We start from the raw sequence: 15,870 nt of genomic DNA on the forward strand, positions 1-15,870 counted from the left end.
TGGTGAAAGCAGAAGTAAAGCATAATACCTTAAACTTCATGCTATGATCCAACAAGGAATATATGTTGATCTAAATGAGTGTAACTGATACAGAAAGCAGAGGTCAGTTCCTGATGAGATAGAGAGAAGTACAGTGGTGACAAGCTTGAACGTGTGTTTGCAGAATGTTTATATTTGCCTTGCTGCCATTTAGCAGACCACCCTGAGGCAGCAGCTGCATCAGTTAAAGTGGTGGGCACAAAAGGTGGTGCAGTGCCCAGCTATTTAAACAAATTGCAGCAAAATGTGTAGACAATGCAGCACTGTGAATATGAGGAAGGATCACCAAAGAACAGCAGAAATCTGTTTACCACCACAGCAGAGCAGGGGAATTTGCAAATATGTACCTGCTGGACACAGAGGACTTTTTTTCTGAAGTGTTTTTGTCTGCAGTATTTTCATATCAACACGTACGTTCTTTGAAACAATAATCATCATCCACAGGAGGAAATGAGAGTCCCCCAAAGGAAGAGAATTCAAACTGTTCAAAACCTAAATCAAGTACACGTGTTTTCCCTTAGAATAAATTATTTTCCAGTCTTGGCTTGTTATGTAGTGCATTGAACTCAGCCAGCAATACCAAACTGTCGTAAGAAAAATGGTACCCTTCATCTAGGTAAGTAAGAAATAGTTGGAGATAGAAGTCGATTCACCTCTGTAGTTGCCTGACTTAGAAACCAATCTCACTGAAATTGTAGACACTCAGCCATGGGAGACAAGAGGGGAAACAGAATCTGCCCTACCGGAGTATCTTTATCTTTCCATTGATTATGCAGATAAATGAATCCAGCACACCCACAAAATTAGCTGGTCGCCAAAGTTGTAGACCTGGAAGCAGGAGACTCTCTTCAGCCTAATGAAAGTGATTATCTAATCACTAGATCCTATCATTCCATTATCTATAACAGTCCCATACATCAAAGCATACATGGGCCAGGCATTCCATCTCTCCACCTATCTGAAGGTCTTTGAGCCCTACAGTAGATTCAGGCTTTTTCTTCCCTGATATGACCACAAACATGTCAAGCTCAGGAGAGAGCTGGGGCAGATTTCTAGTTCTTCCTTTGTTTTTTCTGGCACGCTTCAGGGACGTGTAGATTTTTCCAAGTTGAGGTAAAAATGAGAAGCAAGTTTAAGTAGCCTGATGGAGAACCATGTCACTGTATTTCTCAATATGAACTTAAAAGAGATGCAGTCACCACAGCACTGCCTCTCCAGATGTGAGGGAAGGGAGAGCTGTGTTCAGCATAAGCAGATGGATGAAACATGAATGTTCAAAGGAAAACATGCTATTGAGGAAGGAGGTAAGGAGCCTTCCTTTTCGTTTCCCAGGTCATGACAAAGACCGATACCTTCAGAGGCAGGGCAAATCTACAAATGGAGAACTGTACTGGAGAGCTGGTGAATGTCCCTCGTTCAGGAGAGGGAAACATAGAAATTGTGAACATTCTGTAAAAAATTGCTCATTGTAAGGAAAAAAAAAGGAGTACTTTTTGTTCTGTTCCCAGCACAGTCTCTGACACTGTCCTTCCTGGCATCGACATAATGAACAACGAGAAATTTCTATGCACGTGTTTTCATGAGTGTTAGGACAAAAAGTAAAAGAAGCATCCACTAAATTGCTCACTGGAAGGAGCTATTGACACTACTCTTCTCCAGTCTTTTCATGTCTATCGATAGGGGCTGCAGCCTTACCATTGCAGATATTTAGGTATTTCCCACTGAAAGCAATACTTTGAGGACTTGACCCAAGGTCATAATGGTATGGTCACTGACTGAAGCTTTTTCTCTGTTGTAAATTGTGTCTATGTCAGATGCTATAAACCAACAACTTGTGAATAGCCCAGGTAAGTTAGGCGAAAAACAGTTAAAGGAATTAAAGAGCTTAGTAAGCAGAGACAGTGCCAAGAGCTGTTGTGGTTTTTTTTCAGTGAGAGCTTTCTACATGCCAGATTTCATTATCACTAAACATTTCCGCAGCAGAAGTGATCAAGAAGAACAAAGATTTTTATTCTCCTTTATTTTTTCCCCTGACCACAAAAGTAGCCAAGGCTTACCCAAGACAGAATTAATTCAGACCTAGCTTGAGTACTTTGACTGGCAATTTTGCTGTGCTATTGAGATACAACTGAGATTCAAAATCTGTCTTCCCAGGTGATCCACTTTTGCTTTTTCTTCCTGTCTAAATAAAGAAAAATCTTTTGTTGGTAAAGACTACACCAGGAAAACTATCCATTCTTTAGCTCCAAAGCCATGCTTTCTACTTCAGAAACTGTTTATGTTTTCTATGTGCTCTGGTTACGGGAACTTATTAACATACAACTACTGCTGAAGACAGCTGTAATAGGACTTTTTTTTATATCTAGGAATGTGATTATTCTACAATGGATGGATAAAATGACTAATTAAAACTGAATTCAAATTTTGATGCCTGATGATAGTCCTAGCAAGTGGATTTCAGCTCCCAGTTTAAAAGACCTAAATGTAAGATGTTTGCGTGTATTTACACATAATCTATATATGTCTATGTGTGAGATAGCTGTCTCTGTTCTCAAGGTTGTCAATGAGATTTCCTCAGCACAGTGAATGGACTCCAAAGAAGAGTAGACTCTAGAGTTGTTCTGCTAACCTCAAAACAGATACCAGGTCAGCTTTGTATCAGGTCAGCTGAAAGACACTTTTGATTCCACTGACTCTACTGACTAGCTTCCCATAATAGAGATTACATTTAAGAGCCTTAATCTGCAAGTTGAATCCAATCCTTTGTTACACATGGGTGATATGCCAATAAATGGAAAGTGAAAACTAGTTGGGTTAATTAAAAAAATCAGCATACTTGCAATAAAATGAATAAAACAGTAGGTAGGTCAGAAATCCACTGATGAAAAATACTGTGTGTGTGGACATGCTGGTTTCTGCACGTGCAAGTTAAGCTACATTGGTTTAACTTTCTACCATGATCACCACCCACATAAACAGCTTGATCTTCTGAGGTGCTGAGAATTCATACTTTCTAGAGCCAAGAAAAGCTCCAACAGTACATCAAATCTGAAAATTGGGACATTTATTTAGATTGCTATGCAGCAATGTTGATTTAAATACCCAGCTTGAAAATGTTGGCCACAGTGAGGAAAGAAAGCAGTATCTTACCATCACCAGTGAAAGGCTCTTTATCTCATCCTACGATATTTTTTCTTGTTCTTCCAGTTAATATCTTCTTCCAGTTAGCATCTTTGCTTTTTTCCTAGTTTTTCCCCTACAGGTTCTGGCATGGTATTCTGCTTGTTCACTGTTCACTAATATCAGTGATGGCCCCTCTTTGACACTTTTGGCATTTCCAGACCTTTTCTTATTACTGTCATTGTTAAAGGCAGAGATTTGCACCACACAGAGTCAGGTCCTCGCTTGCCTTTCTGCTTGCGCTATTATGTATACAAAGAGTTGGAAATGGTTGGATAATCAAGACCTCTGATTTATCGTTATGTTACATTTATTCTGCTTAGGTGAAAGCAACTATACAAGCAGTGTAAGTGGCCACAGAGCAATGGAAAGCAAGGCTTTTCCAAAGATGTTTACAATCCTCATTTACACTCAGTCCCCCTTACTTGTCACTCTAGTGTATGAAAGGTTTTAATCTGGAAGAATTCGCAGTTGCACTCACTCTAACATCTTGTATTATTGCAAGAAAAAAGTAGCAAGGTCTATCTATGAATGAGAATTATGTCTCAAGTCCTCAAGATTTTGAAAAAAAGAAGGGCCTGGAATGGGTTCTTTTTTGCTATACCAATAAAAAATTAGGTACTCCAATAAAGATGGTGAATGCAAAATAAACACAATCTTGCCTGAGGATAAAAGGTACTAAATAAAACACATACAACTTTCTTCAAGTCTTTCTCTTCATATCAATATCTAGTGGATGCTTGTGCTGAACAAACCATTAATCTAGAATATCTTTCAAAGCTGCTTTTTTTTTTTTTTTTTTTTTTTCTACAAAGGAAACATATTCAGTAGGAGTTGTTCACATTTTTTTCATATTTTTTCCCTAGTCAAATTATTAGTTTCAGGTCTAATCTGGGCAACTCACCCTCTCTTCAGCTACATTAACTGCATTAACACATTAATTTTTGAGTAGCCACTTGTACTGCACAGAGTTTGCACATAGATCACCAAAATCATTTCAGTTAAAGGCTTTACTTTGTACTTGGAGCACAGGCCTTAGAGGTAACAGTCTACTATTTAATAAATTAAAACACATAGTGATGTACTTTTGCACTGCAAATGAATGAGAACATATTATAAATAATAAATTACAAGAGAGACTGACAATGTATCTAACATACATCTTAGATCTTGCATTTATGTTACACTAAATACTACTCTGTGGCTTGTGTCATGGAACTGTGGAACAAGGTACATTAAAATGAGATGTATTAAAATGAGAGTGCTGTTAGAAAACAAAGCCCAAGTTTGTTTCCCATCCTCATTCCTGATAATCTGGAGTAACTGTCAAATCACTGGAGCTGCTATTCATTATTAGAGATACAAATAAGAGCAGACGATGGTTTAGAATCATCCTCTATGGAGACATCTGAGCCATTCTGCTATTATTTTTTGAATAAAAAAAGGACTGCTCAGGGGCAGGTTTCATTAGTTTTCATTCAAAAAAGAAAACAATAAAGCATTAAAAACCAGAATTAAAGCTATTTGTTTTAACCCATTTACCCATCTGAAGTCAGATCTAGAGCAGCAAAATCAAGAAATCTAGAAATCAGCTTAATCAAAATTAATACAGGTTCAGATGTTGCAGGAGCTGCAGAAATTCTGCTATTAGTTCTTCAGCTAAAGCTCATTTTCACATAGAATGATGGCAAGACAAGGCTTGCAGAAGTAATTTCAGAGTGAACAGGTTACTGATTATATTATTAAATCCTTCCTCCAACATGTATTAGGTTTCAATGGAGTTCTAGAGAGAATCCAACTCAGGTGGCAGCTGGCAAGGATGAAAATGCTGCTGTGGAAAACTAGGCAAAGCAGAAAACAGTTGCACTTTTCAATAAATAACCTAAGGTCCAGTATTTTTGGAATATATTCCTAATATATTCCGAATCCCATCTCAGGACTGCCTGAATCTGGGCAGGAGGTGACATTTTTGATGCTTTCCCTTCTGCAGTGGTAGAAGCTGCAGGAGCATCTGCTGAGACCATAGGAAGTAAGAAACTTGTCTAGATATCTAGACATCTAGGGTCTAGCTGTCCCTGGAATGTATTGGATTTACACAGAGAAAAGTAAATAGTCAGCACAAGCTGATTCAATAGTTTCCTATTCTGGTTTATGCTAATCTCTCTTTACATCATTCATAAACTCTCATGGGATCACAGAGCGATGTAGAACGCACTACACGTATGGGAAAATCAGATTTTGCTTCATTATAAGTATTTTCATAAACCCGTTATTACAAAGAAATAAAATGTCATTAGAACTGGTGAGATACCAAGGAAGAGAAATGAGGCAGAGCCTCTACTGCAGCATGCCATGCCAGCAAGGAGTGCCCAGAGCTGGTGTAGGCATATTGCTGTTTCTAAATGTGAGTGCGTGCTTTGGTTTAGGAGTATGAGGGCCCTATTTCTTTCTTGCTATAACACACTATGCAAAGAAGGTGAGTTACGCAAGCACAAGAAATGTGGTTTGATAACATGAATGTTTAGGTTATCCCTGATCTAGGCATAGAAAAAACTCTCATGTTTCTCTTGATTTCATCTGAAAGAGCCAGGAAACTAAAACTTGTGTTAGCCAACTGGAAACACCTGAAAATCTTTCACTAAAATAGCTACTATAATTGTAATTTCTTAATTATTTTATTTTACTATTTAGGTACCAAATCTAAGTCTCATGGTGTTATTGAGGTAATTTCCAAGTTATCTGCAACAAGGTACCATGAAATTGGAAGGCTTCAGTAAGCCTGTTTAACAGACATCAGCTGCCAAATAGGGCCAAAACAGGGAGAGAAGAGAAAAGAAAAAAAAACGAAGTTCCTCCCTCTAGCCACACTCAATGCTAGATGCACTGCTTTTTGTCATTGTCCATCAAGAGAAGTAGAAGATAATGTTCCACAGCACATTAAAAAAGGACACTGTCAACCTAGCTTTAATAAATTAAATCAAAATCTAATAAAGCTACTTTCTCAAAAGGGCACCTGCCTCTGAGATCATCTCCTTTATATTCTTTCTCATTATTTAAACTAATTTAATCTAATTTAATTTTTTTATTACTTTTCAATTCTCTGCTACTGTGAGACCATTTCTTCCCCCTACACAGATGCAAGCAGCTTGCAAAGATTCCCTGAGGATTCCTGGAAGTAGAACTGAGATTTCAGGGTCCCTTAATGCATAGCCATGTCACTGTGAGAGCTTTATGCACCCACATGCACCCACCTGTCTCTGTTGCTTCTCCTCTTCCTTAGCTTCAAGCAGAATGAGGCAAATTGGGAAAAACACTTATGTCTGATGTCGTAATTCTTAACTGCCCTTGCTTAGTTGCTGCATGACATTAGGATGCTTAAAGACATTACAAAGGGGATTTGAAAATCCTGAGGCAGAGAGGAGATGGTAGTATTTGCTTCCTGAGTAGCTGCTCTGTCCACTACCATATCCTACAGAAAGGGAGCAGCAGCAAGTAAGTTTTAAAAGGTTGCAGCAAGCCTGCCCAGCTTCAAAGGGAGACTGAAGGACCCTTCCTTAAAGACATGATCCTGTGAGAAGAAAAGGAAAAGGGGTGGGATGTCCATGTGAAGACTGAGACGGAAGATGTACTTGAGTGTATAGCATTCCCATCTTGACTCTCACCCCACAACCCTGCACTCAATAACTTGACTTCAGGCATGTTTCCACTCAACGTGGTAATTATTTGGATCCCATATAGAGATCTGCCTCAATTACCTTCTTCTTTGCAACATCTAAGTTTGTTCTTGGATGTGTGCTTAGGATTCTCTTTGCCTTTACCTTCGTTGACACCATTGAAGTCTTCGAGGCCCTCAGGATTCCACAGAGAATCCATTGTTTATGTGGTAGTTGGTTTTTTTAACCAGAGGTGTCCCAAGAAAACACTAAAAATCTTCTTCCCAAATCCACATCATTCAGACCCTAGCACACCAAATAAAGTAAATAGGTCATTTTCCATGGCAGCTTGGCAGTTATTCTGTGTTCCCCTTAAGTCTTTTGGGTAGGTAGAAAACAAAAGCTCCTTCTCACATCCATTGGAGTAGTGACTTCTCCAGTGATACCTTCTGTTCCTACTTCTTTCTCAGGGCATCATGAAGACTGACCACATGCTTTTAAGACAGGGAGAAGCTTCTTAGATAAATAGTCCTTTCCCTAGCATCTGCAGGAATTCAGATCAGAGAAGTACTCACCAGCAGCTGCATGGACCTACACATTTTCTGAACACTCTAAAAACATTTCAGAATAACTAATCCTAGTAAATAACATTTTACTACTATCATCTAGCTGAGCTCTGCAACTTCAGCCACAGCTCAGATGCTTTAAATTTATGCAGCCATATTTACAAGGTCTAGGTTTTCATTCCAGAAGAAACATGGCTATTGAATTCTCATTTCTCATCCCTTAGACTAGGGCATGACACTGACCAAAGGGACACTCATTTCATGTGCAAAGAAATAAATTGGAAATCGTTTCTCTCAAACTGAACAGTTCTGGGAACACAGGTCATATTTTCCAACAGTGGCGTTTCAGAGAACGTCAGCAGTGCTCTGCAGAAAGCCAGGGCCACTTGTGACAGCAGTGCTTGTCTCTAGATCTAAGCCGCGTCAAACAAAGCTAACTACCCTTTTGACACACTCTATTAATGATACCTCCTCCATGTAAGGAATTTTAGGCCATTGCCATAAAGTGCAAGGGCTTTGGAAAGTGGCCCCACAGTGGCCCAAACCGTGATTCAGATAACCACATTTCCTAATTCCCACCACTTCCCGGTCCTTATCTATTCCCTCCTGCCTGAGGGTGGCCAGCTGGCTCAAGTAGGCTACACTGCTCCTCCTTGCCTCTCTCCTAAGGCAGCTGATGCCATTTGCATGTACAGGTGCAATTAAGCCACTGAGTAGGCTGGTCTGAGTCACTCACCGTGCTGACATTCGCACACACACACAACACTCACTGCTCATTTCCTCTCCTAGGACAGAGGCTGGTTTGCATGGGTCTTGCCTATGCACACACTTCTCCTTTGTTGTTTCTGCTGCCTTCCTATCTGGTCTTGAGTCTTGAGTTTTGCAGCCGTTCCTCTTTTCTGCCTGACTTTCTGCTCAGATTCCACTTTTAAAGAACTGAATGTTGTTTTAAGTTTGATCTGTTTCTCAGCTTTTCTGGAAAATACAGTAGGACTTCAGGTTTCCTGCTTTCCCCAAAAAATAAGTATAAATGTTAAAGCTTCCCTGTTCCCTTCCTTTCCATCAAAGACACCCTTTTCTTCACCCTGTCACCTTCCTGTTGAGCAACCACTGGCCCACACCACTGCGGTGCTGGCAGTTTAGGAAGATGCTGATGCTCTGGTCAGCACCGTTTGCACGGACAGAGCTTTCCTCTGTACTATGACTTGCTGACTTTAGGGTGAGCTTCACCTGCTTCCAGATTAGCAACACCAGGACCTCTATCAACCCCAGGTCTGTTCTCAGTGCCAATTTATCCTTATGTGAAGCATCATATCAAAAGCAAATGCTTATAAGCTTTCTGCTGTTGTTGGTAACGCAGGCCAGATGTGACCACACAGGAATAAGGCTCTGTTATCAGTTTTAGTCTACTGGCAGTTTATAAGACAATTCAATGGCAAATCCAGGAACATCTAAAGAAGTCAATGAACTGAAATAAAATTTGCTGCTTATGGTGCTTGTTTTCCAAGTCGTCTGTGTATACCTAAGAAACATACCGTATGCTCCACCACTTACATTTGTGTAGCTAGCAATCACAATTTGGTTGTAAAGTGACAGATGTGGAATGAAAGCATTGAAGAACAATAAAAATTAGAATCCCATAAAACCAGTTGTACATGATGATCACTTATCAGAACGTGGCTATATTTTAACATATGGCCCATAAAAAAAACGTTACTGAGTGTATTTTAAAATCTAAGAGAATGACCTTTTTAATTGGTGATAAAATTGGCTTGCTCCCCAGGCAGTGCAGTTTTAATGAAGCTGTAAAAAAATTAACTGTTTTGTGACAAAAAAAAAAAATAATGCTTAGATTATATTTCCAGGAAATAACACAGATTAAAAAGGAAACTTAGAAATATGGTGTGACTTTTCATTATAATTTTTAAAAAATTCATAGTGAGAAGAAGTAGAAATCAAAGTTATCATAAGCCACCATTATAAACATTAATTCAACTGATTAAAAATTACATAAATAATTTATCCAATTTTATAATAGAATAACAGACTAGGGTTGATGAGCTAATAATACAAAGATTCATCTACAGACAGAAACACATTATGCACAGGCTACATCATTTTTCGTATTCATAAAAGATCCATTTATCTTCTTATGAAAAGATTATAAGATTTGATCTACAGACGCATCATAGGATGCCCCAATGTGGCTGATGTAAACCCATCACGTTAGCTATACCAGACATGTTGATTCATATCTCTATCTTATTTTAACCCTGTTACTTTTCAAATAGTCATTTGTATAGCATGACACGGGGCCCAATGATGTCTTTAAAAATAATTTTTTCTTATATTAAATGTCATAAAAGCATTTTCTTGTGAAGAGATCATAGCTCATTTTACATTTCTCTTAACAGCATTTACTTGACGACTTCACCACTTTGGAGTTACAGCTGGGACTGACTCATAAGATATTTATATAAAGAGCTGTTTTATCTTGTAGCTAAATTCCCATATACAGACAAACTCTAACCATAGATAGAGCAGGACAAGATTGGTACCAAGCAATGTGGATTTATATTTAGGATTGCTGAAGCCTCAATTTTACAAAAAGCCTCTGAAGCGATCTCACTATTTATTTCCTAATAGACAAACCTGAGCTTATTTCTTGGCAGAAAGAGCCTGTGAATCTTGAGGAAAGAAGACCATTGCTTTTACAGTCCTTTTGCTACCTTCTTCTACCCAGAACATGTGGTAGCTACACAGCTGTATTGATTTGTTCCTATCATAGTATGCTCAAGACGGTATCTCAATTATTTCCTAACAGAGCTAACTGAAAAGTGTTGTTCTTCTTTAGATACACTTTGATAAATTTAAAATAATATTTTATTATTTTTCACTGAAAAACAAAACAAGAGCATTTAATGCTTTGACAAGATGCATTCTCTTCCCCATATCTAAATTTTTGCCAGTGAGGTAAACCAAAACCAGATAACATAAAAATCCCCAAACAGTAGTCAAGACAGCATAAAAAATGAAAACTTGACAACAAAAAAATTTAATTTTAGGGGGGAAAAAAAAAAAAAGACAGTTTCTACTGGAAATTTTGCAAATTCCCTTTCCCTTACTGTCGAATCAGGGGGGACACAGACTACAGCCAGTATCTGCTAGAAGGCCTTTTATCACTGAAGCCATTCCTCTTAACAGAGGCAGGCTGTTCCCATTAGTAGCAGGCAATTATGCATTTACCACCCCACACACTTGCTCTGGGGGCTGAGGGCCACAAGATGGGCCCTGGCTCACCATCATCCAAGGGTTCTGGCTCTGCGGGGCAGATGTAAGCACGCCCATAGCCTTTGCAGGACAGCAGCCGCCTCCTCCTCCTCCTCTGAGACACCCCACTTGCTGCTGAGGCCGGTGCCCGTCGGCAGCCATTCTCGAATTTGGCCAGCTCATGGTGTTATAAGATTATCAGTTCTCGTGGGCTTGGGGGAGGAATGGTTGACAGAGCTTATCAGCGCTCAGGAGACCCTCACATGCCCCTTCTCAGATTCATCGCCTGCTTTCTGATGGCTGCTTTCAGTAACTCTTTCTCCATCCATATGAGTACATCCCTGTAGAGCCTGTCCACACAAATCTGCACACAAGGGGCTTTTATGACAAACTGGCTTTTATTTTTGGCAGGAGAAGGAAGGAAGGAAGGAGCCTCCTAACCTAAAATCTTGAAATAATCATTGTATTTTTCTCCTTTGCAAAAACAACTTTTTGCTCTGGTTCTCTGCTTCATCTTGTTCATTACCAAGTTCATTACTGTGGAAAATGTTGCTTTATAAAAGCCTCAGATCAATATGATAGATACGTGCTTATGTTCCTAATAGTTGGAAAGACTTGGAGAAAGCCAGACGATAAACTTGAAGATAGCACATCACTACAAAGTGGAGATCAGCAGTCCCTGCAGGGTAAGTGAGCTACCTCTGTTAGTAGCTAAAACTCAAGGGTTACATTAAATAAATTTAAAGCTATATTGCATGTATTATGCTCTCCTCCACCCCGGTGTCATAACCAATTCATATATATTGGCAACTTTGTGATGTGGCTGACCACAAAATTACAGACGTTCAGCTATTTCTTGCAACTCAGGAAGGGAACAGTCTCAATCACATGACATATCTGTGTTATTTCCAGGAAAAGAGGTGGGAAAGTGTATCAAAATGGCAGAACTCATACTCAAAAATCTCTGGATGACAGTGTCCAAGGCAAGAAATCCTCTGCCTGTTCTTTTTCACCTGGTAATGTGTAAACTTTTCACCTTAGAAGAAGGGGTGGAGATTTTCTCCCCTACTTAGTACACCAGAACCTGTTTGTTAGGAGATTTTCCTAGGAAAGATGTAGACAAACTTCCCTGGGTCTATGAGGGTGCACAACCAAGGCTGTCTCACTCTGAAGCAAGCATTTTCATCACTCTGTTAATATCTACATGATAGGAAAGTGGGACACCGTGGTTATAATTTTCATTTTTAAAAAGATCTGGTCATGCTTTATTAGGTCCATATCTTCAAAGAGGACTACGCGGAATGGATTCTGAATAGACATAGTCATCTAACATTTAGGTCTCTGTGCAATTAATGAAGAAAGATAAAAATCTGACTTAGTGAGGCTGCATCTCCCTTCTACTATCTACAGAGACACCTACCCCACTCCATTAACTTTAAAGAAAATGTAGGTACTTTCTTTTCTCCTGCCAGGTCCAAATACCTAAAATTTCTGCAGATTTTTGCACATCAGTTAGACACACTGCATTTCGCTTGCATAGACTCCCCTTCAACAGGACTTACCATAATAATTAAAAGTTGCAGTGTAAAACAACTGTGTCACATTACATGCATTTATATTTGGCTCTTTCAGGATACAAGGAAGCGATCAGTTGACTTCCAAGGGATCAAGGAACCAACCTGACTGTCCACTCCTTGTACTTTCTTTGATCTGTCTGTACAGCACAAACTGAGTGTAAAATACCGTCTACCAGAATTCTTGGCTTTTTTAAGCTAATACTCAAATAATTGTGTCTGTGACATTGCAGTAATTTATTCTGTGTTTGTACCCTGTCTAGCTCAAAGGAGTCTTGGGCAGGGAGTGAAGATCTGGGATGCTATGACTAATGTGATTGTATATGAGGGGGGTTTTTTTCATCTCAAAATGTCTTTTCTTTTTTTTTTTTTTTTTTTTTTTCCCCCCTGCCTGCAAAGTCTATTCCAAGAGGATTTTAAAAAGAGCTTGGAGTTAGATTTTGAAGGTGTGACCAAAAGCAAGTGATGGGACTTTGGTCTTGTGGGAAAACGGATGGGATACAATGCCCCAAGGTGAGGGTGTGGATCACCCAGGTGGAACAGGTCCAGGGAGAGATGAATCTGAGGTGTTGGACAACTATGCTATGCTGGGGAGAAGTAGTAAAGCAGACCTTGTTACAGATTGTTTCATTTTGTGATACAGCTGTTCTGAAGGTGGTGGACACCTCCCTGCTGAGTGAGAAGGACTGTTCCTCTGTTTGCTTGCACCTCCTCCATTTATCTTTGCCTTCTGAACATATTTACAGCTTCTGGAAGCTCCTCATCTTGGAACAATGGGGACAGGCACTCAAAGCCTGTTAGCTACTGGGCTCCTCCTGTTTTGCCCAATAAGATGCGACACCTTTCTGCTGGTGATACCTACGAGCCTAAAACCCTCGGCTCTGAATGGAGGCACCAGCTCCGTGTTCTGAAGGATGATCTGGGGTCTTGACCCAAGTGCTGCTTTCCAGATATTGCTGAAATTGCACGTGGCTTGGTGCACCAGCTCCCTGCTCCTGTCTGAGACCCATAGGCTCCCCTGTGAGGAAGCAGAGAGGAACGAGGGCAGGCAGAGATGGGCTGCCTATCCATGCTGGCAGGATGCTCAATTGTAGCAGAGACTGAAAGGAGTTGGGGGTAAGAAGGGCCCAAAAGCCCCTCAGTAAGCAAAAAGCTTTGGGGTAACAAATGACATTTGATGGCTGGATTTGATTCTGTAATCATGAGGGAGATCATTAACAGAAGTGGTGATTTCATCTTTTCATGGAGTATGTCATTTTCAGAGGCCAGAGATGACTGTTAAATTACTTAAACTGACTTCTCATGTATTAAAGGCATGTAAATGTCACCCACACATTCCTGTACTGAACACAATGACTTTAATTAGACTCAAATATTTCAATCCTCAGGCAACTAAACCCTTTTGTACCACAGAGAGGGAACAGAAAAGATTGAGGCATCAGTCTACAGTGAAGGGGATCTACTACAACACAAAGGTTCTGTTTTTCTTTTACTTGAATTGCAAAAAGTGTCATGAGTCCTTCCAGTATGGAGATATTTTTCATCCCAGAAACATTTCTTTATCATCCCAGATTTTATGTTCAACCTGGACTTTGAGTAAATGTCAATCATCAGTCTACTGACAGGTGAGTCTCAGAGTACCAGTCCATCTGCTGTCCTGCATCCACCTCCAGTCAAAGACTGATGTTTTAGAGTAAGGGAGAAAACTGGAGAAAACAAAATTTGGCCAGTCTTTCTTATTCAAATGAGGAACCTTGAGAACAGATTACAGTAATTTATCACAAAGCTGTCAGTTCTGTGGGACTGTGCAGGCAAGACTGTCAAACCTTCCTTCACCCAGGGATGTGTGGCTGAAAGTGGATGGCAGAATGGTATTTGGAGCCACACGATCCAAGGCAAGAAGGAATACAACCACCTAGGTTTACCTAGGTACCTGCCTGTGCAGCCTTCAAGCTCTCAGAAGCTGAATCAAGTCCTATCTTTAGGACAGCAACTAACGTCACCTTCCAATTATAGTGACTGCACCACCCTCTAAAATCAGTGTTAATTTATCATCCTCCCTGTTAGAAAACTGCATCATATGTCAAGGTGAATTTGCCTGACTTCTGCTCATTGGATCTCATTGTCCCATGTTATATAAAACTGTAAAGACTTTCAGTTTTACTTTCTTTCCTAAAAGCCAGAAGTACACACTTTTAGATCCTTTTTTTCCCCTACATGAGTATGAGTAGCTACACAAGATCTTATCTCAGCCTCCTTTCTATAAGCTGAATAGGACCAGCTTCTCATCTTAAGAGTTATTTTTAGCGGTTTCATTTTATGACTCTTCCTCTTGAAGTGAAGATAGCAGAGCCGCTATGGTAGTCCAGCATACTACAGTAGGACAGCATATTACTGCAGCACAGCAGTACAGCTATTGCAGAAGTAGAACTATTACTGTGGTGCGTTGCTCCTATGTGCAAAGGCAATATGGTATCCCCCCCCCCTTCACTTTGATACTCACTCTTTTTTCCTTGATCAAGGAGGAACATCGCCCTTGATCAAGGGTAATGCTGATACTTCTAAGGACAGTGTTAACACTGAGAGCTAACAGTAAGGTGATGAAGACGGCCAGTGATTAAGCAAAAAAAAAAGGTTCTGAATTCTGGAAAAAAAAATTATTGAAAATATTTCTGGGGCAAAATAAAAAAAAGACTTCATTTTTAGTCATTATGAAAGTGGAGAACTAGAATGTTTATATATTATATTTTAAAAAGAAATGGGAATACACTACCTGACCAATACATGTCTTGTCATTATGGACATATTACCACTTCACTAAAAAGAAATTACAACATTTTAAGATTCAAGGACAGGACAAGGAGAAAATTGAACAGAGAAAAAATATCCTGACCACCTCACCCTTCTTCTCAGAGTGAGGCTCAAATCTGAAAGGAAGAAAAAAAACAGAATACATGCCACATTTGACAGCAAACATTTGGTCAGGGGAAGTCCTAAAAACACATTCAAAACCTGTAAGGTGCACATGCTTACAGGAAAAGGTGTTTAACTCCCGGATTAAGTAGGTAACTTAAAATTTAGATGCAAGGTTCAAAAATGTCCTGATGTGTCTGAAATATATCACTTCAAAATGGTTTGAAGGCCATTAAGAAAAACAGATTCATGCTGCTAAAGTTATCTCTCAAGAATTTTTGAAAGTATAGTTTTGTTAATAACCAGTTATATCAGAACAGAGTAAAATATTTTTAAGTGTATATAGTGACCAAAGAAAACCTATTTGGAACTATCTGATAAAATGGATATATCTTACCCTCAGGGAAAACACAGAAACTAATTGGACATCGCTACTTTGGAAAAGAAAAAGTCAGAGAGAACCATTTATGATAGATATTTCAGAACGTTTAATGGACACCTACATGAAATGTAAAGAACATGTCTCTTCTTCAATTATTATCAGCAGCTAAATGAAAGGAATATTTCCAAATTAAAAAAAGCATATTACATGGACAGTAAAATAGCCATATAAATAATTTATAACCATTTCAGATTGCAGTACAATACGTTGGCCTAAGCAGGTCATGAAAATTT

The sequence above is a fragment of the Leptosomus discolor genome, chromosome 1 (genome assembly GCF_034619465.1).
Source record: "Leptosomus discolor isolate bLepDis1 chromosome 1, bLepDis1.hap2, whole genome shotgun sequence".
NCBI lineage: Eukaryota > Metazoa > Chordata > Aves > Leptosomiformes > Leptosomidae > Leptosomus > Leptosomus discolor.